Source organism: Notamacropus eugenii, chromosome 3 (assembly GCF_028372415.1).
Source record: "Notamacropus eugenii isolate mMacEug1 chromosome 3, mMacEug1.pri_v2, whole genome shotgun sequence".
NCBI lineage: Eukaryota > Metazoa > Chordata > Mammalia > Diprotodontia > Macropodidae > Notamacropus > Notamacropus eugenii.
This window is the reverse complement of record NC_092874.1, coordinates 463643981-463671393: the sequence shown is the minus strand read 5'-3', so window position 1 is coordinate 463671393 and position 27413 is coordinate 463643981. Positions and strand designations below refer to the sequence as shown.

The 27413-nt window shown below is 39.7% G+C and overlaps 1 protein-coding gene across 5 annotated transcripts in view; it reads right to left on the bottom strand.

Moving 5' to 3' along the window:
- FHIT (fragile histidine triad diadenosine triphosphatase) overlaps window positions 1–27413 on the bottom strand; it is a 1742479-nt gene that overhangs the window by 1696167 nt on the left and 18899 nt on the right. The window lies entirely within an intron of this gene.

Below are 27413 nucleotides of genomic sequence, written 5' to 3'. Positions count from 1 at the left end.
GGGACATTGACAACATTGCAATAAAACATTTAAAAAGAAAGGGATGACTCTGAACTGCAGAGGTGAGGAGGACAGATTGGAAAATTAAGTGCAGAGAAAGTCAAGATATCAATAATTATTTTTAAACAAAGCATAGGGATAAAAAGCAAGTTAATAATCAGTAAAAGATTATTTCCTTTTCTTTGTACAAGAGTCTTTCTTACACAATTTAATTCCTGATTGTCTAAAAAAGATTTACTTGCGGTGGTCCCATTATCAAAGGTGGCCTAAGCCACAGCTGGATTGGTAGAGAGGGGTGATAAGTGATTTGGCTCAAATATGCCAGGAAAGGACAGCACTTAACTATTCCTTCAGCAGCACAGAAACAAACAAGCTTAATATCTAGTTAAGAAGAAAAATTAGTTAAAATAGTAAAGGTACCAGATGGCATAGCCTTCCTCCCTCAGCTGATGCGCCCCGGGTGAGCTCCTTCTCTCCCTGCAGCACAATAGTCATATCCCCAAGATTTCTATGCATAGGATCCCAGATGCAGGAATCTTTTTCTATATTCCCCAGCTGAATTTATCTTTAAAAGATGATTTGAGGGTACTTTTCATGCTAATTATGACTCTTGGTACATACCTATCACATACAATTTTGCATCATAATTATTTATGAACACTTCCTATCACCTTTCTAAGCTGTAAACTTCAAGAAAGCAGAGACTGTCTCGTAGCTGCAATTTGTACCTCTTCCAAACTCTCAGAATCACACATTAGGCACTACTAATAAAAGTTTATTGAATTAAAATCAAATGTATAGACAAGTACACACACACACACACACAAACACAAACACCTCCCCTGTCTCATCTTAGGGGTTCTGTATGATGAAGCCCTTTGACAAGTCTAGTGAAGTCCACTGACTATTACTTGGAGTGTTTTTAATGCATAAAATAAAACAGCATCACAAGAAAAACTAAAAGCTAATCAAATAAAATGTAATTTGTGTACTATCCAAGTTCATAGACCCATGAAATCTACCCACAGAAGGGGTTCCAGAGGTCCCAAGAACCTTTGACTTATTGAATATGAAGAATTTTCTCTTTAAAGGGATATATCAACCAAAGGTACAAATTTAGTAGTCTGGAATTTATTCATGACTTTGGAATATAATGCCTTCATTCTCCCTGCTCCCTATTGCAAACCTGTTCCTGACTTTTCAGAAACCAAGTTTGAATTCTTGGCTGACCAGTAAATTCATTGTGTGACCCTGGATCAATTGTTTCACCTAAGTAGACTCTAGGCCCCTTCATTTTCCTCTTTTATGAAACCAGGAGAGAGGTAGGGCTGAAAAAGATGTGTCTGAAGGTTCCTACCGGCTCAAAAACTCTGATTCTAATGAAAGTTAAAACTGAAATGCTATGGGAAAAATTATTTCCAAACTCTCACACTCCTAGCAGACAATATGTCAACTGCAGCTAGGTTGAAACTCAGGGAAGCATTTTTATTTCTCTTCCCACTAATTTAGGAGAATAGAGTTCTTGTTGATAGTTCCTGATGGTTGCCATTTAGCAGAATGATTTTATTAGTACTAATAAGAGAAGGTCCCATTCTGCCATACTTAGAACAGGTTCAGATCAGTAAGTCCTAGACCATATCTCACTTAGAGACTCTTAAGTTGCAACTCTGTTTTCAACAAACCTGCTCTTGAATTCAGGGAAGACCTTCAATGTTTTAAACTCAAAATAAATGTAAGTGTACTCTTGGTTACATAAAGTAGAAAGCAGACAGTGTATCCTTTTTTTTTTTTAATACACATTTGTCATCTGGCAAATTTTTCTTACCAAACACAATATGGGCTACATTAAACTCATCAAAACCATATGGGTAAAATTTTCTTTTGAAATACAGATGAACCTGGAGGAAGAGGTAATTTAGAAACATATGATATAGAGGCAGAAGTCTGAGGCTCCCTCCCACCCTCCCACCCCATCCCACAGGCCACTCCTCATACTTTTGGAAGAGGACAAGGGAGGCTGTTCTGTGATTTCTCTGATGTAGCTAATGATTAAAGGAGGAAATTCCCCATAAAATGCAGGTCAGCAATTGTTCTTTGATGGACAGTCTTAGGGAAGTGAACAGTTAAGAGATTCTCCCAAGGTCCCAAAGCCAGACTTATTCTAGTTTCTCTATCATCATTCAGGAAGCTACCCAAATCCAAAATGGCCTCCATCCCTTCTCTTCTGCCTCTCCACAGCTGACTATCCTTCAAGTTGATAGCTCAAACCATGCTTCCTGAGGAGAATGGTAAAGGAGAAGAGGAGAAACATTGATTAACTACCTACTGTGCATCAGGTTCTGTGCTAAATACTTTACAAATGCTGCTGCTGGGTGTCCTTCATTCTCTGAGAGGATCATGACATCAGGGAGGTGATGCCATGACAAGCGAATGAAATGGCTTTAAGTGAAGGAGGTCTGTGCAAAGTCACCAATCTCACTCTCTCCTCCAGACCCATCTGGGTCCACTGGTCAGATATCAATCAGTACAAATGGAGATGGCCCAGGATGTAGTGGGGAACCTTGGCCTTTTCAAGCTAAAGTCTTTAACTGGTCTCAGTTTGACTGTGGCCAATCCTATTGAGTGATTACAGTTTAATAAGAAGTGCAAAGAAAGCCTTTTAAGGAGGCCACTCTTTACTTTATAAATATGATCTCTTTGGATCATGGCTCTAAAGTTGGGAAGGGCTTCAGAAGTCATCTAGCCCCACCCTTTCCCCTTACAGATGAGGGAACTGAGGCAGCTGGACCAACATCACTGAGGCAGTAAATAGCACTTGAATCTAGGTTCTCTACCTCAAAGGTCAGAGTTGGTTCCATAGCATCCTTCTGTATAAAGCATTCGCTGACCACTCCAGGCCACAAAGGTCTCTCCTTCCTCATAACATTAAGTACTTTTCTCTTATTCATATGCCCTCTAGCCATATACTTACTATCGTAAAATGTCTCACAATGGTTATCTAACATCAGTAAGCTTTTCTGTCTATATCTTATCTCTGAAATTATTTTCCCAGCTCTTTGAAAGTCGGACCACTGTGTTAGGGTACCTGTTGATAGCACCATGTTTATGGGTGACATCAGGTAAGCATGATAATAACAATAATCCTTCCAAAGACTGGACCATCATCTGAGCTGCAAAGTTAGGGTACACAAGCCAGGGTTGTGCACGAGGGAACCTTTTTTACCCCCAAAACCAAGCCTGTGGGAACCCCAAAAAGCCAGCCAACTAAGATCTGGAAATATCACCAATGGAGCTTGCCCCTTAGCCAGGGCAATGGGACTACCCAAAGCCCCACGCTGGCTCTACTCAGTATAATCAAGAGGACAATAAAGTGAGTGACACTTCTCTGGGGTCTGGTACCTAGTACCTAGTGGTGACCTAGTAAATAGAACTCTGGACCTGGAATCAGGAAGACCTGAGTTCAAATCTTGCCTCGAATACTTACTTGCTGTGTGACTCTGGGCAAGTCATTTTAACCTCTTTGTAAAATGGGGTTAATAATAGTACAGGGTTGCAGTGACGACTAAATAAGCAAAATTATATAGTGTTTTGCAAATCTTAAAGTACTTTATAAATGCTAGCTTCTGCTAGCATCACCACCATTACTACTACTACTACCACCACCACCAATATTAATAATACTATTACTACTACTATCACCAATATTAATACTATTATTGCTACTACCAGTACTAGTAGTACCATTACTATTACAACTCACACTATTACTACTACTAATACTACTATTGCCACAACTACCACTACTCCTAATCCTCCCATACTGGAACAAATCAGAAGAGCCAAGTCTCCCCAATCTTGCTGAAAAGGCCGTGGTGCTGACGACAAAAACCTCTAATGTAAGCACACCATGGAGGTACAGGAAATGGACTGAAAATGGGAATGTTTTCATTATGTGCCAGGAATGCATTATTACAAAAACTGGAAACATCTTCTCCATTCTAGGAAAGGACTCCATGCCATTTTTCATCAACGATATCATAAGTAATGAGGTACAAAACAATGTATTACAGATCAATGCAGGGCTATTGTAAGAAACAGCTTCATTCCTAAGCCCAGATTAGACAAAATAAGAGTGGGGAATTGAGGAGTGACTGAAATTGAAAGAGGAAAAAGCTGAAGTATAAGATGGTGCCGAAAATCTACACTTAACATCAACTCTAGAGGGGCCATCTAATAATGAAACAGGTAGCAAAAATAATGCTAATGCTTTGAATGATCTTGAAAATGAAATAGGAACACTGAAAATGGAATTCCAAAAGGCCCTTTTTTAAGTTTGATCGTAAAATAGAATACACTGACTACATCAAAAGAAAATGATTTTTTTTTAAATTTGGTATCTCCCTATAACCATCATGAGCAAACACACTCCTCCCACAGCGTTTACTAGAGAGTATAAAAACATTTCAGGACCAGCTCACAACAGTATATGCTACAGTCATTGCCATAGTAAGAATCATAGGAGAAAAGGGGGAGCTTTAAGACTATGTGAAAAGATACTGGAAGATGATATTGTTATCTGGGGTTATGACAATTTCCCTTATTCTAGGTCCTGTAGCTGCAGCTGCCATTGTGAAACCAGCCTATTAACTCTGCCCTTAGCCTCTGCTTGGGGCAAATGGAAAGCAACAAGAAACAGGACCCGTTCCACATTCTCTTCTGCTTTCAAATCTAATCCATTTTTATTTTTTAGCCTCCATCCTCCCAGCCTTAGAATACTCGCCACCCAGTCTTCATGGGCCCCTTCCTCCCATGGGCAGAAAGCCACTACTGCTAAATGACTGCTTGATAGCATCTCGAGCGTTTTTTTTAGTTAATAGTATTATGATTAGATTACAATCTAAAAATCACAACAATATCTAGGCCGTTATGACAAATAAGGGAATTCTACAGGCCACTCAATATAAGATGAGCTACATCAAATTAAGCACAACCTCACAGATGAAGCCGATTTTAAATACAAATAAACATTTTCCTCCTCTCCTCTTTATGTTCCAAACAATAGCATGGCCCCAATGTGAAGGCCCCATGATCCAACAACCAAGCCAAGGACTTCAGTTCAAATCCTGAGGCAGCAAACTAACAGAAACCACAGTACAATAGCAAAAAATGACCTTTTATTGAAAGTTATAAAAATCAAAGGGAAGAGTTCATGTTTGCAAGATCAGGGAGAAAGACTGAAAACGAAAATACACACACACACACACACACACACACACACAGTAATCTGGATAGAAACTTCAACAAACCAAATGGTGCAGTCCTTTTAATTCAGTCTACAGAATCACATGGCTCTCTGGGTAGTTATGACAAATAAGGGAGTTCCATTGGCCACTAAACGCAAGAGGAGCTACATTAAATTCATCAAAACCATATGGGTAAAATTGCCTTTGAAATAAAGATGAACCTAGAGGAACAGGTAATCTAGAAATATGTGATATAGCCCCCAAACTCTGAGCTCCTTCCTACTTCTCACAGACCACTGAGAAGAATGTCTTCCCTCATCCATTAGGAAGCATACTTTTATCATTTGGCAACATAGGAAATGTTGAAATGAGGACGGTCCCTACATCAATGCAGTTCAGGAATTGTTCTTTAATTTAGAGTCTTAACATTTAACACATCAATTCACATAACATAATTCTACTTTGAAATAAAAACATTCATTCTATTCTATCTTCTTTGCCTTATGGATTTTTTAAAATGCATTCCATCAGCTGATGTGGTGTGGTCCTTCAAGGTCTTCTTCAATTCTGGTCCTTCTAGTGGTAAAGCACTGGATGGTTAAAGGATTTGCCCAAAGCCACACAGTCACTAGATCATATTAACAGTTCGTGGTAGTCAGTTCACGGGAGCCAATGGTTAAATTTTCTGTGTGAGTGTTTACACATGCTACAAATCAGGGTTTGATTTACTCTTTCCTGGATTCTCTAGACTTAAAGTATTGATTAAATGGAGATTCAACTTGTACGTATGTATGTAATATTTATACTTTTTTTCTTCAGAGAGCATACCGTATCACATAAACCATGATTATTCTGTCTCTGTCCCGTTAGTCATGGTACTCCCCACAATGCAGAATGTCTACTTTCCCAATCTTCTGTCTCTCCATATATGACCAGTCCTTCTGGCTGGCTCAAAGCAAGCCTTGCTTCCTGCAGAGCCTCATAAGATCATCAATCTAGAATTCGGAGTGGTCCTCTTTTCTCATTGGTCCTCTAGTTACAGAATCAACGAATCAAAATCTGGAAGAGGCTTCAGAAGACATCTGATCCAGCTGGACCCCATCAGTTGTGACTTTGTAGCTAAGCTGATATTGTATATAAGGAGTTCTTCTGGCCATGGTGAGATATTAATTATTACTGGAGCTGAAACCTAGAAATCTAGACTCAGTCTCAATTAGATTTAAGAAAAATTGAACAGGTTTTGGTTTGGCCCACTGTAATGGGAGTTAAAAATCTTCCCTACCCATTGATAGGTCTCAAGTGGGGCTATTGAAGGAGGCTTGATTAGAGGAGGTTTGTTTCCTATGAAGGCCTACACATTTTGCTGATTGCTAATGAGGCCCTGAGTTATGAGGGATTGTGATACACACTCTAAGGGGAGGTTTTGCTTTGGGACTTAGTTTTGGAAGAAGGTTTGTGTGCCAGATGAGACTCTGGGAAGCCGCTAAACCACCCCATGGCTTTGAAAACCCAGAGATTGGTGCTTCCCTCTGGTAGCTATGTATGTATATATATAATAGTCAGATAGTTGTCTCTTGGTCCTTCTATGTTGAATGTAATTACAGTGATTATTGACCCCTCAAAAGTTGCCTTTCCTTTTATAAATGCAGATCTAAGAAGCTGTGATAGCGGCTCCCCATGTATGTCAGAGTGCTTACTGATACACCCATGCATAAGACCCAAGCCCGGACGCAGAATAGGGATGGAGTAATAAAACACCAATGGAATCATCTCTGTCCTTCCAAATGTCCTCCTGCCAGAAAATCACTACCCCCATTCCATCCAAGTTCTTCCCTTCACCCCACCAACTGTCATTTCTTTCACATTTTCAGCTGGGGCCCTGACTCTGGGCAGAAGTACCTTTCCCAAATAGAGGAAAAAGAAATAAATGGCGCTGGCCACTTGAGGCTACACCATCTCACCTTTCAATTCAAACATATTTGTCTGTGTCACACCATGGTAACTTCCTTATTCTACATTATCTGGTGGTGAGGAACATCCTTGGATTGTGCTTTCCGGTAGCTGCCCCTCTCCAATGTCTTCACAGTCATATTAAAGGATTTAGTCATTGTTTTCTTATATGTTTAACAATTATTTACCTACCAGAGATAGGAAATAAATCTGTTGTTCTATGGAATACAAGTTAGAGACGCTAAATAAAACCCAGCTGGGTTTTTATGCTCCCCTCAGTGGTTACCACAGAAAAATTGAAAATGCTTTTCTTTCAAGCGATGGCCACTTTCCTACTAATAGATTCTTAAGTCATTTTCCCAAATATCTGGGAAAACCAAGCAGGTGGAGTGTCGGAAAGAAGGTCCCAGACAAATATTCTGATGAAAAAAATTAAATACATGGAATTATATGATGACCTAAAGGTTAGTTTAATACCTTTCCAAAAAGAGCTTTCACTAACAACCAAAATAAAATAAAACCAAGATGGATACTTCTAAAATAATTTGAGTGACTATTTCTACTACACATCCATGTTATCTAATCTCAGGTGAATTTCAATGCTATGGTCCTTTCCTTCATCCCAAACTGATTCCCTTTTTTTCCCATTGTCCCCAAGTTGCTGAGCCCTTGTCTCCCAACTCCAAGCAAGTGACCTCAACTCATATTTCACTAGCAGAATTGAAGTCATCCTACTCAGTTCCCTACTTTTCATTCCCAAACTGCTGTGATGACCAAGCTCTTCTTGCCTCCCTCCTGTCTTAGAGGAATGACCCTCCTTATTTTCAAGGTACTTTTTCTCTACTTCCCCTCAGGCATCACACTACAAGGGAAAGAACACAGACTCTGGGCTCAGAGGACCCAGGTTCCAATCCCTCCTCCAATGCTTTCTATTCTAAGGGTTGAACTAGATGATCTGTGAGGTCCCCTTCATTTCTAGGAGTCTTTGATCTCCTCACCTTCTTTTCAGGATTTGCTCCATTAAATCTCCCCTTTTTTCTCTCTAATGCATTCCACAAGTGGCAGATACTGTGCAGGATGATGATGATACAAAGATAAAAAAGAGGCAGTCCCTGCCCTCAAGGAGTTTACATTCCATTCTCTGCCTACAAGGTCAGCCTGATAGCTCACCTGGCATGGTACTCAAAAGATTACAAAGCACTTCCCATGTACTGCCTGACCTTCACAGCTGCCCAGTGAGATGGGTACGGCCAATATTAAGCACTCAAATGCTCAAATGGATCTGTGATCTCCTGGATGCAGATAATACCTCCAGTTCACAACCAATCTATGCCTCCCATTCTGTACAAACCCTGCTCCTTCAATGAGTTTGTCTACATTGGGGGTTAGGATATCAGGGAGAAGAGGAATCCATCCTATGTGCTAAAAGCCTTCCTCAATTTCCCTTGACAGCTCTGCTGTATCAGTGAAGGATACCATTTTACAAAGGGGAAACTGAGTTCTAGAAAGATTATACTACCTACTATATGATGGTACCATGTCTAAACTCAAGTCTTCTGATTCAATACCCATGATCTTTCTGCTGAAACACACACGATCACTGGAAACATGGTCAGGTCCTCCAAACAAAATTTGATCTTTGGACCTCACTACTTTCTGGGGTGTCCTCCCAATTCTTCCTTTTCACGCAATAACAAACCTTCAGAAAAAAGCTGAAATTTGTTGTCTCTGTTTCCTCACTACCAACTCATTCCCTAACCTCTAGCAACATGGTTTCAGGCTTATATTCATTTGAAACTACTTACTCTACATTTACCAATAATCATCATGAAATTCAACAATCTTTCTTCAATTCTTATCATCAAAGTATTGCCCTTTTTGGTTTTCCACTTCTCAAACTGCATTTAAGACTGCTATACTATCTAATGTGCTCTATCCATTGTGCAATCCACCCACCCCAACATGATCCAACATATGAGTGGGTATGATCTCTCTGTATTTCTCTTTCTCTGCCTCTTTATCATTGACTATCTCTTTATCTCTGCCTCCATTGTCTTCTCTGTGTGTATGTGTCTCTGTCACTATGTCTATGTTTCTCTGTCTCTCTGTCTCTCTCTGTCTCTCTCTCTCTCTCTCTCTCTCTGTTTCTCTCTCTCTCTCTCTCTCACACACACACACACACACACCCCACCACCACCACCACTTGCAGAAGAATGCTTCAATTTGCCAGAGATGGGAAAACAAAACCATCAATTTAATAAATAATAAAAGTCTCAGAAAATTATCAAGTGACCTTGGAATAGCAGAATATCAGTAAGCCACTAGGATCCACATCTTCATATTTGGAGTCACTAATGAATTGAATTCCATGAACTCTCCAAGGGGCCAGCCAATCTACACTGATGGTTAGCCCATATCATCTGATGCCTTGGCCTCACCATCCAGACATGGGACCCAAGAGTACCTTGTCTCCACCAGCCCCAAGAGGAAGAAACAATGACAAAGTAACATTTGGCAACGACAAGTGACATCAAAAATCAAACAATTGCTCTCTGACCTTCCACCCAGCCCCTAGATCTAAGGAGCTTTGGGGAGAATATGGCCCCTATCTTCAAATATCTTAAGAACTTTCACATGTCAGAGAAATTAAGGCTTGTTCTGCTTAGTCCCAAGACAAAACCCAGAGCAAATGGTTATAAAGAAGCAACTTTAAACTTAAGGTAAGGAAAAATTTCTGAACTACTAAGCGGCAAAGTGGATGAAGAACTGGATTTGGAGTCAAGAAAATCTGAGTTCAAATCCAGCCTGAAATAATTACTGCTGTGTGACCCTGAGTGAGTCCTTTAATCTCTGTCAGTCGCAGTTTTCTCATGTGTAAAATAAGGTTACTCCCATCTACCTCCCAGGACTGTTGGGCAGAGCAAATGTCATACTTCATGTAAAATACTTCGCATAACATTAAATGTCATGTAAATAGCTATTATTAGTAAATAAGAAACATTTAAGTTCTTACTGTGTACCAGATATTGTGCTTCATTATTATTAATAACAATAATTTCAATATCGTGATTAACGGTTAAAGCTGACCAAAATAAGAATGGGCTGGCTACTTTCAGAGCTAAGAGTTTCCCACTCATTGTAGGTCCTTATACAAAGGCCCAGCAGTCACTACTGGGGCAAAATGGAGAATTATTTTTCAGGTACATGGCCCCTGCCATCTCCTCCAATTCTGAGGTTCCATAATCATTCCTTCCCCTTTGCCTGTCCCTTGACAAGTACATTCTGATCATTTGAGGTGGAGAAATTGGGTTCAGTGCTTTGCATTGAACTCAATGATTATTAATAATAGCTCACAAATACTAATTTAATGAATTTGTCGGGGGGGAAGAACCTTAGAAAATAACGAATTGAGATAAGGTCTACCCAATACCAAGACTTGACCTTGGTTAAATCATTTACTTTCTCTGACCTGAGTATCTACATCTTTAAAATGGGAATAATAATGCTTATCCTCCCTAATTTTGTTAGGTTGTTCTGAGTATCAAACACATAATGAATATGAAAGTTGTTTTTTTAACCTTAAAGGAGAAGCAAGTGGCACAGTGAACAGAGAATCAACCTTGGAGTCAATAAGACCTGCTCTCCAGGCTTGTCTCTCCTATGAGCTCTATGACCATGGGTGAGTCATATAACCTCTTACAGTATCCAAGCAAGTAAAACTATAAGTGGGTTGTCAGTCTACACCAGCAGACTTCTTACAGCAAGAGATCTGTAGCACAATGAAATGACAGGTCTGAATCCCTTCCTCCTCCTCCCCAAAATAGAGGATTAGACTAACTGAAGCTGTTTTTAATAGAACCTATTATTTCCTTCCAGTGAGGAATTTCCTCTACTAGTGGAGATTGGAACTTTCCCTTCAATTTATATTCTAAGAGTTGCCTAGGGCACTGAGAAAATAAATGATTTTTCTTAAGAAAACAACAACCAGTATATGTCAAAGGTGTGACTCAAACCCAAGCCTTCCTGACTCCAAGGCAGGATCTCTAGCCACTATGGCACATAGTGTCATCATCATCATCATTGCTACTTTTTATCATTATTACTCCCATTATTCATAATGATCAATTATCAATAACAATATCCAAAGCTTCAAGAACTTTTAACTTTATTGGAAGTCAAAACCTCTCTATAATATAACCGATTATCCTTAAAAACTTCATCACTTCATGATATACCTGAAGTTTGGTTAAAAGTAGCAATAATAATATTAATAATCAGTTGGTTGATGTAATGTTTCATTTTTTATCAGATTGTGTTCATATCATATATACTGACCCTGAAAATTAATTCTGACACTAAGAAAGTCCTCTTTCTGGCAGACCTATTCTGGAAACTTACAGAGAATTGCAGAATGTCTAAGTTAGAAAGGGTAGCAGAGACCAGTTAGTCCAATCTGCTGGTAAGCAAGAATCATCTCTATGGTATGGCCAACAAATGGAGATTTAGGTTGGGAGGAGGCCCAACCATTTAATAAAGTAGCACATTCCTCTTTTGGACAACACTGATCATTTGGAAATTTTTCTAGCAGAAATCAGGCTGCCCCTAGGTCCACCTGCGGGGGCAAAGGAGAACTAGTCCAATCCTCCTTTCATGTGGCATTTGCAGGAATGTTTGGCTACCAATCTACCACTGAGTATGTTTGGTCAGTACAATACCTCCTCCCTGAGCCCCTGCCGTCCAGAACTGCTGCCCACATTCTAGCTAGTCCAAGTTTGTAGGAGTGACCATGGTTACTGCTGCTTTCTGCCTACCCAAGGTCACCTTTTTCACATTCCTGCTAGGATAACCTCACTTAGTCACTGCAGTCAAGGAGCAAGAAAGTGTTTGGGATGGGGGTGGAGTCGCAAGCTACACTCTTCAGGCTGTTTGCTAACTCTAGCCCACATGTCCTCTGCAAAGCCTACTCAGACTGACTCTGGGTCTCCTTAGAGGGCCTCACTTACCCAGTGACCTGCCTTACTACAGACATCCAGCCCAGCAGCCATGGTTGCTCCAACAGTTGTTGACCAATGTTGTTCCATCAGCCACAGGGCTGCCCTCGGGGTCCAGAAGCATCCTATGCTACTCCTGGCTTTTGCCCAATACCCTCACTGCCTGGCTGTATCACTGCTGTGTGTGCGTCTGGTCGAGCCATCCTCTGAACTCTCCATCTGGAAGATCTGTTGGCTTCCATTCCTTTTATTTCTAATCTGACTGATACTGTTGAACTGGGAAATTCAGAAAGGGCTGAAGGTCATCTTCTTTCTCCGCTTATCAGCTGGTATGACTGCAGGCACAGAACAAAGTTGGCACTGAGCCCAATGCCAGGAAACAAATGAGGGTCCCTGATCACTCCACTCTATTTGGTCTTTCTTCCAGAGTCTCAATTAGCTCTCCTCTGCCTGGCACATCCCATCCAACCTTTGGAACCTAGGGATGCTGCCCAATACAGCGCCATACTCTGCAGAGGGCATTGGAGAAATACTGATTGATGAAAATGTCTGTAAGCATACCCAAGTGCCTACTGGAACCTTTGATCTTCCAATAAAATCAGATTTTGCCATCCGGGAAATAGCAATAAGATTTCTCCTCCTCATTGACATGTCCAAAAACACTGTTCTGGATAAACATTTGGAAAGGTCATGATTCTGAACCAAGCTTACAGAAAGAAAGCATCCATCTCCTTGGATAGTTAAGTTCTAATCTGAATAAAAAGATAGAAGAAAGAAGGAAAGGGTGAGTGGATGAATGAGGAAGAAGAAGAGTAAATGAATAAACCCAAGGGGAAGGAAGAAAAGGAGGAAGGATTGATTCCTGATCCTTCTGTTCAATAATGAGCCATCAGAAGAACAACAGGCACTAGGATGGAGGTAAGGAGGGCAAGAAAAAAGAAAGGACAGGGCTGAACAGTATCCTCTGGGAATTCTGATGCTGGGCTAGCCTCCAGGCCAGCCACTTAATATGTTTGACAGGCAAATTTGAAAGGCTTTGGGAGAGAACGGGCCTCAAATCCCCCGTGTTTTTATGACTTGAACTCTAGTGCCATACCAAAATGTACTATTTTTCTAAAAGTAAATTGACAGATACAATGGAAAAACTGACTAAATTCTTTCCCCTTTGCCTTCATTATCTCTGGCCCTCATCCACAGTCCTATTGCAGGCTAAATTGGATTCTGGATTGCTGGGACTGTGTAACTGCAATTAATTAACAATAGAAATATAATATTTATATCCAAGCTTAACAACATCTGACATTTAAACAATTCTACCAGTCAGGCAAATTCCTTTCGACAAATTTTTATTTTAATGAATATGACAGGGCACAGTTTACTCAACAGGTCAAATGGCAAAAGAGTTGAGCTCTTTGGTTTGTGGTTTAAAGGTCTGACCATATAAAGCTGAAGGAGAAAAGAGGGAAGGGACACTCGGGGCTAGAGACCAAAAGAAGAAAAATTAAAGTACCAAGTTCCTGTCCCCACTCCGACAGTCCAAAGACACAGACACCCAACTTCTGTCTCCTCACATCCATCCAGAAAGATCCTGGAGAAAACATTTCACCAACTTCAGCACAAGTCCAGAAATCTGTGCCCTGTCCAACCCACTACACAGATCAAATCGATCAAATATTTTATTGCCTACTATGTGCCAGACACCATGCTAAAAGATCAGGATGCAAAAACAAATATAAAAACATTCCTAACCCTGACAAGCATATATTATAGTTTATGGAGATAACAGATGAATGGATGGATGGATGGATAGATAGATAGATAGACAGACAGACAGACAGACAGACAGACAAGCAGTCAGATAGATGATTGACAGGGAGGTAGATGATAGACAAATGGAAAATAGATAGATGGATGGATAATTGATTGGTAGGTGGGTACACAAAGGAAAGTGATAGATGAGAGACAGACATAGATAGATGAAAGGTAGAAGAGATAGACAAGATAGGAGATAAGAGACATATAGATGCAAAATAGACAAAAAGGAGATAGAGTGTCAGATGATTGATTAAAAGACAGATAGGTAGATAGGCAGGCAACAGAGATAGATGAGTGACATAAATAGATGAGAAACAGATAGGAGAGAGATAAATAGGAGAGAGAAAAGCAGGAGGGAGGGAGAGAAAAAAGAAAGAAAAAGGGAAAGATCAGCAGTCACTGAGGACAAAAGGACAAAACAAACCATTTCTGCTTTCATGAGACATATTCGATTATATCTGGCACACAGATAAAACATTTATTAAGCTAAAAATAACACATTCTAAACATCATCAACCCATCAATTAATATTTATTGTCTACTGTGTTTCAGGCAGAGGCAGAATGGGGCAGTGGGTAGAGAGCAGGCAGAGGGTACCAGAAGACATCTCCTGGCTGTGTGACCTTGAGTAGGTCACTGAACATCTGAGGGCTCTGGACCAGTGGGGTCAAACTCAAACAGAACCGAGGGGTTACTAATTTGCACATAAGGATCCCTGTGGGCCACATCGGACTTAGTTTTAAAGTATAATAAAATTTATTCTTTATTGTATTTTGATTTATCTTGTTAAATATTCCCCAATTATATTTTAATCTGGTTCAGGCCACACTGAGCCCCATTTTTGACATCTCTGCTCTAGCAACTAAAACTAGAAAGTGCAGAGAGGGTGATGAGCTTCATTGGCAGAGGGGCTTTCCTTATCTGGGAGTCCCTTATCCTGATGGGATCACAGGGTTAGTCCCCATCCAGCCCCTCTTATCCATATGCATCAGGCACTGTTTGAAGGTAGTTATTATTATTTCCCCCTAAATATCTAGATGATAATTTCCTTTATATTCCCCTGGTTTCCAGGTAGACTTGTACAATCCAGGATCTAGAAACAAGCGAGCTGAGGGCAGGCAGCCAGAAATGTAAAAAAACATGAATACTGCATGATTTATTGCCCCAAGAGAAGCAACTAAAAATCTAGACACTGGAGTGCTGGATGGCCAACACTTAGTAGGCCCATGAGAAAGGAGTGATGTGGACAGGGGTCCTGCAGGGTACAGGGGTGCTGGTCCCTCTGCCTGCTGGAGTAGCTCCCTTTCTCTCTCTTTTGAGACTCTATGTGTGTGCATTTTTGTCATTTGTTGCAAAAGAAGACCATGCCATCAGAGAAATGGTAACATGACTTGCACTTGACCTTGTTTTGAGTGAGGAAGGGCTGTGCAGGTCACCAGCCTCACTTCTCCTCCAGAGCCATATCAATCTAGTGACCAGATATTCATCAGGATGACTGGAGAAGACCAGGATGAGGCAGTTGGGGTTAAATAACTTACCCAAGGTCACACAGCTAGTAAGTGCCAAATGTCTAAGGTGAGATTTTAACTCAGGTCCTTCTGACTCCTGCATTGGTGCTCTATCCACTGCACCACCTAGATGCCCCTTTTAAGACTCTATAGGTCTGAAGCCATGACCACTGGGGAATGGAGCCCCCAGGGAGCACAGCTCAGATGAGAAAGGGCAGAAGGATGTATGACACGAGGCTAGGCAAAGATGCCAGGGAGATTTCAATTGACCATCCCTTCAAGAAAAAGGCTCTTGACTCAGAATCCTCTAATGCACTGCTTAACCTGTCCTAGTACAATGAAGCAATATAATGTATCATCCTATGACTATGTTTGTTTGGGGGGCAGAGACTTTGGTCAATCACTTTGAAGTTCATTCACTCCCTTTGGAAAAGTAAAATTCTGGTATCACCCATCAACAGGGTTCTAGGGACTACTGGGCATGGAGATCAGTGACTCTGCCTGAACAGCATACTGGCCACTTGGGACTTAAAACTGTGCCTGGTGAAATTACAATTTCAAGTACTAAAAGTATTCTAAAGTACAATATGAATGTAGTTTCTTTTCAAGTCACGTAAAATGAAGATAATGTGAAATGAAGCAAGAATTCTTCATTTTTTGTAGATTAACCAGGACTAAGGCCTCCTTGCAATGGGAAACAAAGGAACTTTGGGACAGGATGAGTACAAAAACAGTATAATTATCATAAAACCAAAGAAAGAAGTTGTCTCTGGAGGAAGGCTGGCTGAAGCACAACCCCTGTTTTGTACAGGGCCCACATGAGAATGAAGGAGAGAGAGAAACAGAGAGAGGACAGAGGAGATAGAAGAGGAGAGAGAGAAACAGAGAGATGACAGAGAGATGACCAGAGAATAATGCAAGCATCTGGGAAAAAGGATAGTGTCCTTAATATCAATGGGTCCATGGCTCAGTTCTTAAGCTCTTATGAGTTTCCACATGAGAAAAATAAATGCTCAAGGCAATGCGAATATGCCCATAGAGAAAGCTATGTTTAAGATCCATGCCACGTATCTGCCAGAAGGGTCTTCTTCTTGGTGAGAAGGGGGTCAACACCTCTGACCCTATTCAAATAAATCAGAGTTCACCAAAACCTACTGTGAGCCACAAATGAGGAGAATTCCTTAATTTTACGCACCTTTGAAGGCAATAGGTACCAGAATGGCTGTAGTAAATTCAGAACCTAAAGGAGTTAACAGGCTTCTCATTGTACACAATAGCATTTGGCTAAACAAAAGTTCCATCAATGGGTAATAACCAAATTCAAAGGAGCACAAAGTAAAGGCTTATATGATTTCTGTGGCTTCAGTAATGGCTAATCTAATAAGAGCAAATGGAGGTTTATTGTTGATTCCTTTTGCCTCAGTTTCATAAATTAGATAAACCGATCTGGCGGTTATGGGGCTTCAGAGTTCTATCCACCTAAGTGATTCTAAGGCCACCTCAAAACCTAACAAAGTCATAACTTAAAAAACGGTAGAATTCTAGCTCACATCTCATTATGATGTTGCTGCCTTTAACCAGTGTTAAGCAATAAACTTCCTGTTAGCTAAAACAAGCTCATGAGATCCAATGTCTATCTATCTACAGAATCACATTCTGGGAGATGGTGTCATTTACATACATACCATTATCAGATATTCACCAGAGTCGAAGACGTGAAATTCAAAATATCAGAGGAGTTGAAGATTATTTCTTTCTTCTAATCCGAAACACAAGGGCAGCTGAATTCCTCTACTTAATGGTTTTTCGTAGCACATTTCCAATTTTTCTAAAACAACATATCGATCTAGAATACTAAAAGCATATTCCTCCCTAGGAAGGAAATAGATACACTCAACCCTACCTACTATGGGGTGTGCTTCCAAAGACAAAGAATGCAACAATTCATTAGTCAGTCCCAAATGCTAAAATAAACTAGGTTTCATTGGAGAGAACTGTTTCAACTGTTTCAACTGGGTCGTATCATCTGACCCAGAGGGTTCACTATTAAACATCAGAAATTTATTAAATACCTACTGTATACCAGACATGATGCTAGATGCTAGTCAGACCAAGACAAAAAAAATGCAACAATTCCTGATCTCAATGAGTTTGTATTCTATTGGTGACGACAACACGCATATATTTATACACAGGATAAACATATCCAGAATAAACTATTTAAAATATGATTAAACATACCCAGAATAAATATAAAATATCTCAAGGCTGTAAGAGATAGAGGGCACTAGAAGCTAGAGGGACAGGGGTGGTTGATTAGGAAAGACTTCTTGTACAAGTTTGTTGCTTGAACCACCTTTTGAAAGAAGGGAATCAGATGGAAAGTGCATTCTGAATACGTAGGTTGGCCAGGGCAAAGGCATGAAAGGAAAGATGGGAGATGGAGTAAGGAATACTTAGTGTAAGGAATACTTAGAAGGCCAATTTAGGTGAACCATAGATTGTAGGTAACAAGCATTATGAGACTAGAAAGAGTTTGGGAATGTGCATACCCTTTGACCCAGCAATATTGCTACTAGGACTGTATCCCCAAGAGATCATAAAAATGGGAAAGGGTCCCACATGTACAAAAATATTTATAGCAGCACTCTTTGAAGTTGCCAAAAACTGGAAGTCAAGGGGATGTCCATCAATTGGGGAATGGCTGAATAAATTATGGTATATGAATGTAATGGAGTACTATTGTGCCATAAGAAATGATGAACAAGAAGACTTCAGAGAGGCCTGGAAGGACTTCTATGACCTGATGCTGAGTGAAAGGAGCAGAACCAGGAGGACTTTGTGCACAGCAACGACCACAGTGTGCGAGAGGTTTTTCTGGTAGACTTGGAATTTCGTAATAACGCAAGAACTTCTTAAAAAAAAAAATCCCAAGGGTGGTTTTCTAAGGCAAAATGCCTTCCACACTCAGAGAAAGAAATGTGGAAGTCATTCGCAGAATGTAGCAGATCATGTTTGTGTATGTGTATGTTTTTGTGTATCATGTTTTGATTTGTTATATGATTTCTTCCATTTATTTTAGTCCGACTACATAGCATGACTATAGTGAAAATGTACTCAATAGGAAAGTATATGTAGAACCTATACAGAATTGTATGCAGTTGTGGAGAGGGAGGGGGGTAGTGGGGGGTACGTGGAGGGGGATAAAATCTCAATTGTATGGCAGTGATTGTTAAACATTAAAAAATAAAAAAAATATATTAAAAAAAAAAAGAAAGAGTTTGGGATCAGATTTTCAAAGTATTTGAAAGTTAAACAGGAGTTTACATTTTATCCTAAAGGGAATAAAAAGTCACTAGAGTTTACTGAGTACGGGAGTATAAAAGCAAGAAAAGGGGAATTTTTGTTCTTTTCTTTTGGAATTCGGTTTCCCAGGCTCATTGAAAACATCTGAACTCCAGTGGTTCACAGCTGTGTTGAGTTACATGAGTTGTGATACCTTCTGACACTGAACCTATTAGTTTAAAATTATATGTACTGGGAAGTTGGTATTTTGCTTTAGGGGTTTTGCTTATGAGAAGGACCTATTGATTCCCTCGATGGGACTCTGTGTAGCTGTTTGCTAAAAAGCCCCTGAACTACTCAAATGCTGTTGGTGCTCCCTCATCCAGTGGTATATGTAGGTGGTTATATGACTTTGTCAGACAGTTGGAGCCCTGTCTGTTGATCTTTGTGTTAATTTCTCTGGTTGTATTTTCTCTGTTTGCATTTTCTCCATATTGAGGGTGTTGAATTTTCCCTTGAATTACTGAATGACTTATATATGTTTAATTAAAGAAGGAGTGTTAACCCCTGTGAAGTTGTCTTTTCTTTATAAAGTGGATCAAAGAACCTGTGCTAGAAGGCCATCTTGGGTGTGGTAGGGTGCTTGATAATACAAGGAGTTATACAACATAGTGAGATTTGTGCTCATGGAAAACCACTTTGGTAGTTATGTGGAAGATATATCAGAGTTGAGAGAGATCTGAGACAGGAGACCAGTGAGGAGGTTTTCCAGACAACAGACTAGATAAGATGTGAAGAGGACTTGAAGCAAGATGGTGGATACATGAGCAGTGGAAGGGAAACATAAGACAGTGTGGAGATAGATAACAGCAAGATTTGTAAAGTGATTAGATATATGGGATGAGGGGAAGTGACATGTCAAGTAAAATATCCAGGTGACCAACCCAAGAGACTGGAAGGCTGATTGTTGATGATGATGATGGTAGTGACAAATAGCACTCTAAGATTTGTGTTCTCCATAGAACAATGGGAGTTCAACTGAGGACACATAATCCAAGAAGAGCAAAGACCAAAAGAAATATCTCACCTAACCCAAAATATTTGCAGTAGTTTTTGGGGGGGGCAACAAAAGACTATAAACAAAAGTGGTTACCCATCAATTGGGGATGACTAAACAAATTGTACTATATGAACATAATGGGAGTACAGCATAAGAAACAGTAAATACAAAGAGAATTATGCGAAGATTTGTATGACTTCCTCCTAAACTTGTTTCCCACAACATAAGCAATAACAGGAACATAATAGACACAAGATTAATAAACCAGAATTGAAACTTGTATTAAAAAGACCAGAACTCCTTAGAGAGGAGGATTTTGTATGTTGGATGAAGTCAGTTGGTTTTGCTTAATTGATTTGTTTTTCTTTTATAAGAGAAGGCTGACTGGACATGTTCTATTTGTTAAGAGTCCAAGAACTTCCAGTGGTGAGGAGCAACTGTGATGACATTATTACAGAAAATGGAGTCAAACATACAGTCATCCCAAAACAGTGAAAGTGACAACACTTTCTTCTTTGTTAATTTCATTTGGTGGCCATCAAATAAAGAAACTCAAGTGATCATCAACCTCCTGTCTAGATGGGAAAATTCAAACATCTGTATTGGGATTACAGAAGTGACTTCCTCCTGAACTTGTCTCCTACAACATAAACCACCACAACCACAGTTTCAAGGCTTATCATCTAACCAAATCAAAAGATCCTTCCTAGGGACCATTTTTTTTTTTAATTTCCAAAATAAAAACTAAAGGAATTTAAAAGACTATGCCCTCTAGGGGGGAGGAGCTAAGATGGTGGAGTAGAAGGACAGACTAGATCTAGCTCTATCCCCATAGCCCATAAAATACCTGTAAAAAAATGACTAACCAAATTCTAGAGCAGCAGAAGTCACAAAAGGAAAGAGTGAAAGAGATTTCCAACCCCAGACAGCCTGGAAGGTCAACATGAAAGTTCTACCGCACCAGGCTCACAGTGGAGCGCAGCTCAGCCTTAGCTGCACAGCACTGCACGGACAGGACTGGACACATTTCAGGGCATAGAATCACGGGTAGCAGCTGCAGGTCCTGGATTTCTCAACCCACAAACTCCAAAGACAACTTCAAAGGTCAGTGGGAAAGCTCTTTCACTTAGGTGAGAAGGGAGTCTGGTCTGGCCCCAGCCCTGGCCCCAAACCCAGTGGAAGCCACTGTTGCAGCAGCATCCACATTTGGAGCCCTGACCTAAAGGCCCTGGGGGAATCAAGTAGCCAATCTGAATCTCAGTTCTGAGTGGCAGTCCTGGGGTGAGGAGAAGTGCTGGTGTGGAGCTGGTGGAGTCTCTGGAGAGGGAATCCTACTCACAGATCCTGGGTATAAAAGAGTGCTCATGGTTGTTCCCAGACCAGAATGCAGGCAAGGAGAGCAGTAAACTCCTCTTCCTTGTTTGTGCCACCTTGGAGGAACTGAGAACCTTACAAGTCCCTAGAGTATATCCTCCACTTAACAAAGGACTCAAAAGTCAAGTAACTGACTGGGAAAATGCCCCAAAAAGGGAAAAAAGTAAGGCTATAGAAGGTTACTTTCTTATAGAAGGTATTTTCTTCCACCCTTTCAGATGAGGAAGATCAAAGCATAGCATCAGAGGAAGACATCACAATCAAGGCTTCTACATCCAAAACCTCCAAAAAAAATATGCAGTGATCTCAGGCCATGGAAGAGCTCAAGAAGGATTTTGAAAATCAAGTAAAAGAGGTGGAGGAAAAATTGGGAAGAAAAATGAGAATGATACAAGAAAATCATGAAAAGCAAGTCAACAGCTTGCTAAAGGAGATCCAAAAAATGCTGAAGAAAATAACACCTTTAAAAATAGACTGACTCAAAAGGCAAAAGAGGTTCAAAAAGCCAATGAGGAGAAGAATGCTTTAAAAAGCAGAATAGGCCAAATGGAGAATAGGCCAATTAGAATGGAGCAGATGGAAGGTAATGACTTTATGAGAAACCAATAAATTACAAAACAAAACCAAAAGAACAAAAAAATAGATGACAATGTGAAACATCTTATTGGAAAAACAACTGATCTAGAAAATAGATCCAGGAGACATAATTTAAAAATTATTGGTCTACCTGAAAACCATGATCAAAAAACAGCCAAGAAATTATCAAGGAAAACTGCCCTGATATTCTAGAACCAGAAGAGAAAATAGAAATGGGAAGAATTCACCAATCACCAGCTGAAAGAGATCCCAAAAGAAAAACTCCTAGGAATACTGTAGCCAAAGTCAGAGTTCCCAGGTCAAGGGGAAAATATTACAAGCAATCAGAAAGAAACAATTCAAGTATTGTGGAAATACAATCAGGATAACACAGGATTGAGCATCTTCTACACTAAGGAACCAAAGGGTTTGGAATATGATATTCCAGAGGTCAAAGGAGATAGGATTAAAACCAAGAATCACCTACCCAGCAAAATCGAGTATAATACTTCAAGGGAAAAAATGGAATTTAAATGAAATAGAGGACTCCCAAGCATTCTTGTTGAAAAGACCAGAGCTGAATTGAAAATTTGACTTTCAAATACAAGAATCAAGAGAAATATAAAGTTAAACAGGAAAGAGAAGCCTTAAGGAGCTCAATAAAGTTGTCCTGCTTATATTCCTACATGAAAAGATGTTATTTGTAACTCATGAGACCTTTTTCAGTATTAGGGTAGTTAGAGGTAATATATATATGTAGGTGGGTATGGGTAGGAATATATGTGTATATTATATATGTGTAGTTATGTATATGCACATGGGTGTGTGTGTGTATGTATATACATACACACATAGACACAGGGCACAGGGTGAGTTGAATATGAAGGTAGAACACCTAAAAAAAGTTGAATGAAATGTACTAGGAGTAAGATAAAAGGAGAGGTAGAATGTAGCAAATCATTTCACATAAAAGAGGTAAGAAAGAGCTTTTACAATGGAGGGGAAGAGGAGGGAGATGAAAGGAAATAATTGAGCCTTACTCTCATGGGATTTGGCTTAAGGGGAAATAACACACAATCTGATATGGAAATCTATTTTCCCCTGCAGGAAAGGTAAAGGGTAAGGAGATAGGAGAGGGAAGATAATAAAAGGGACAGCAAATTGGGGAAAGGGATAATCAGAAGCAAACACTATTGTGGGAGGACAGGTCAAGGGAGAGAATGGAATAAATGAAAGTCAGGCTAGGACAGAGGGAAATGTAATTAGTCTTTTACAACATAACTATTATGGAAGTGCTTTGCATTGTTACACATGTATGACCTATATTAAATTGCTTGTTTTCTCACTGAGGGTGAGTGAGGAGGGAGGGAGAGAATATGGCACTCAAAGCTTTAAGAACGAATGTTAGAAATTGTTTTAGCATTCAACTGGAAATTAAGCTATATATGCAATGGAGTACAGAAATCTATTCTGCCCTATAGGAAAACAGAGGGAAAGGGAGATGGACAAAGGGTAGGTAATAGAAGGGAGAACAGATTGGAGGAAGGGGTGGATGGCGTACATGTTGTCCTGGGGTGTGGGGTGGGGAGAAAATTTTGAATTCAAATTCTTGTGGAAGTGAATATTAAGAATTGAAAATAAATGAATTATATATTTTAAAAATGGAAAAAAAACATTTAAAAATTTTGAAAAGACTATGCCCTCCATATCTCTCCACCACATCTTTCACATAGAACATTAATATTAATTATTATCCCAAAATCTCAGAATTTGAGCATTGGGAAGGGACTTCAGTTAATCAATGCTAATTATAGCACCAGACATATAGGTAAGTGTTTAATGAAATGCTCATTGACTTAACTTCAGCAGTCATCCTGGAACTGGGCCTAGAATCAAGAAGACCTGAATTCAAATCCATCTTCAGACACTTCCTATCTGAATGTTCCTAAGCAAGTCAGTTAACCTCTATCTGTCTCAGTTTACTCAACTATAAAAAATAGGGTTGATAACAGCACCTACCTCCCAGGGATGTTGTCAAGATAAAAATGAGGTATCTGTATAAGAGCTTAGCATGGTTCCTGGCACACAGAAGGTGGTATATAAATGCTCATTCCCATCTTCATCTAAACCTGTTACTATCCCCCACTCCCTTGCCAATACACCAAAGGAATTATCACTATAATCGACATGACAAGAAGCATCACATCTTTTCATGAATTTTTATATTAAAGTATTTCCAGACTTTGGCAGACCACAGAACCATCAATCTAGAACTAGATGAGACTTTATAAAGGATTTGTAGTCCATTTTACAGATGAGGAAATTGAGGTGTTGTGAAGTTCTTAGGAGCATACAGGTGGAGCTGAAACCAACCTTAGAGGCCATAGAATCAAAAGTTCATTTTATGGATGAGGAAATTGAGGTTGAAGGAGGTCACAGAACCAAGTAAGTGTCTGAGAGGATTCAAATTCCAATATTCTTGACTCCAGGGAATCTAGTGCTTTAAATGTGCTTCTGCTTAAGTGAATTGCCCAAGGTTAACCAAGTCATTAAGTGTCAGAAGTGAGAGTTGAACTGAGGTCCTTTCATCAATGTATGTGCTCTCTTCAATGGCACCATTTGTAATATATGCACACCTTCTCACTCTATGAAACTACTGTCTATGTCAATCAACTGGCACAGTCAATCAACTGGCACAGACTGATTTAGCACATACTGTGTTCTAAGAACTTAATATAATATCACCCTAATATAATATAAATCCTCCAATAAGGATCCACTTTGTATACTCTGGGACTTTCTCTATACATTATCAAGATATGAAAAAAGGTAGCAGTGAACTAAACCTACAGAATAAGACACACAATTACCGATAACAAGGAAATTTGTTTTGCTTGACTTTTTTTCAGTAGGAAGATGGGGGAGAGAAAAGAAAAGAAATGCCATTAACTGCAAAAAATTAAAATTTATTTAGAAAAAAATAAACGAAGATACCAATGAAAAATATGAGGTCATCTATCAATTATCTCTTTTCACTCTACCTGACTAATCCTTTTCCTTTCTCATCTCTCTTTAATGATGTTCTTTAGGCTACTTCTTCTGAACAACTCTTTACTGGTGATAAGTTATAGCCTAGCCTTGCCCACCACAGGCCTCTCCACCCATCTTTGGGTCACCCACATCTTCAACTCTTCACAGACTGTATTACTGCATGATTCACAGACACAAGAACGTCACTGGGAGAATACCGTAGTTAAAAAGAACAGCCTTCATTTCACAGGAAAGTGGGTGGTCATTAAAAGCAGCACATAATTTCTCAATGGCAATCCAGACTGCTCTTCTGTTCATTTCTGGGTCGAGTTCATTGTTCATCCACAGTCTCTGTACACTAATATAACTTGTACTTCAAATCTCAAAAATATATTCTTACATCTCCTGGGTTATGTTTAAATTATACTTTGACAGCAATGAGTAGTTGTAGCACACACAGCATCCAGAACATAAATGTAAGGGCATCAGTCTATCTAAATTATCACAGAGTTGGCATATGATTTTTTTATAAAGAGAAAACAGTGTACCAACTCTATGCCTCAAACAGTGTAATTAAGGTTTTAAAAAGTGTTCTATTCTCTAATATTTTGTCAGGAACATCATTATTTGTTATTGTAGGATATTTGTTTGGATCATTACTCATCTATCAGACAATATGTAACTTTTCCCCCATGGGTTCTTCAATAAACTGGATTGAATGCAGAGTGGAAACAGGATTTATTCATGAGGATGCTTGCTTCCTTTGGTTATTTCCATTAAACCCAGGGTGTGATGTTTGGTTCCCTGCCCAAAATCAGAATTCATCCCCAGAATGTGACATCAATAAAACTAGCATATTCACATAGCTGAGGGCTGAATTTGGCCCTCAAAAGGCAAGGCCTTGGTAAGGGGACCAGAAGCTCTAGTACATCCCTGCAGTGACAGTAGCTGGCCAGTCATTCCACCTATATGCCATTTGAGCAAATGCTAAAGGGGATGAGGAGGTCAAACAATGAACTAATGCAATCTTGGGTTACATTAAGAGAAATCGACCATCTAGAGCCTGGGAAATCAGCAACCCGCTGTGCTCTCCACTGGTCAAGCCTCCAATAGAATTAAATTCTGTATACTATACAACAAAATCCATTCAGAGGAAGGCAATCGAGAGGGTGAGGGACCTGGAAATCATCTCCTGTGAAGAACAGCCAAAGGAACTGGGCATATTCAGCCTGGAAATAAGTTTTTAAAATGAAAAGGTTAAGTAAAATATCATTGGCAATTTCCAATATTTAAGAGTTGTTATACGAGCCTATTTGAAGTTGCATGTAGAGAGTGGCAGATTTGAAGTCAAAGGTGAAGGTTCAAATCCAGGTCCTGTCATTTACCACCTTTATAACTTTGGGCAATTTATTCTACCTCCATTAGCCTCCATTTCTTCAGCTGTAAAATAAGACAGCTGATAAGGTGACCACTAAGGTCTCTTCTGGATAAAGATCCATGATCTTAGGGGACGTAAGAACAAAGTGAAGGCAAACTCTCAAGCCCTTGTCTTTTCCATATGCAAATAATGTCCATAGTAGCTAACTCACAGAGTTATTGAGAACACTGGAGGAGAATACCTACGAAGGAGCTTTACAAAGAGTGAAGCAGTAAATACATGTCATCTCATTCTTCTTATCTTTTTCAATGGAGTTATGAGGAAACGTCCTGGGGCACGTTGCTATCCTACTGTTAATTCTTTTATATTTAATGTTGTGCAGACTACAGCACAGATGGATAAAATAAGCTGCTTTTTGTAACTGAATAAAAGCACTGGGAGAGAGGCTCATGGGAAGCATCTTTGGGACAGCCCCAGGAGCAGACAAGGACAGCAGGGATGAGACGTATCTCATCCCCTAGTGCAACATGGCTATGGAGGTCTTCTATTTTTTGAAATAGTTTTCATTTCAGGTAAGTTGGAGATTATGATCATTTGGCATGGCAACATCTATTTAAAACATTTTTAAATGTTTATGGAGTACTGTGAAGTCTGGGAGGTTGTGGACAACAGTTCTGTATATGATAATGGCTTGGTGCCCATACAGCTTATTTGTTGAATTATCAAGGCTACTTAGGGATCTGTATTTGTAGTACAGGGATTTAGCCTGTGTTAACCTTTGAATGAAAGTAAGCAAGCCACTGGGTTGTGTCTTGCTAGAGATTTGGAAGGTCCTAAATTTTACTGCCTGCAGTAACATTACAGTTTCTAGTGCTTCCTTCCTAAATCCACATTGACCAGAGAGCATAAACTCTTTATGGCTAACCCTGTCCTACTCAAAACAAAAAAGAGCCAGCCTGGGCACTTATTCACTGATCATTGCCCATATGGCTCTCGGAGGGGTGCCTACTCCTAGGTGATCCAGGAGCATGGTTGAAGTCTTTCTATGAAGGTCTAACTGTGGTTGCTTTAGAGGTGATTTGAATATAATTGTCCTGAAGGGCCAACTACAGCTAGTAGTAGTACTAGTAGTAGTAGTAGTAGTAGTAGTAGTAGTAGTAGTAGTAGTAGTAGTAGTAGTAGTAGTAGTATTCAGAGAGCAGA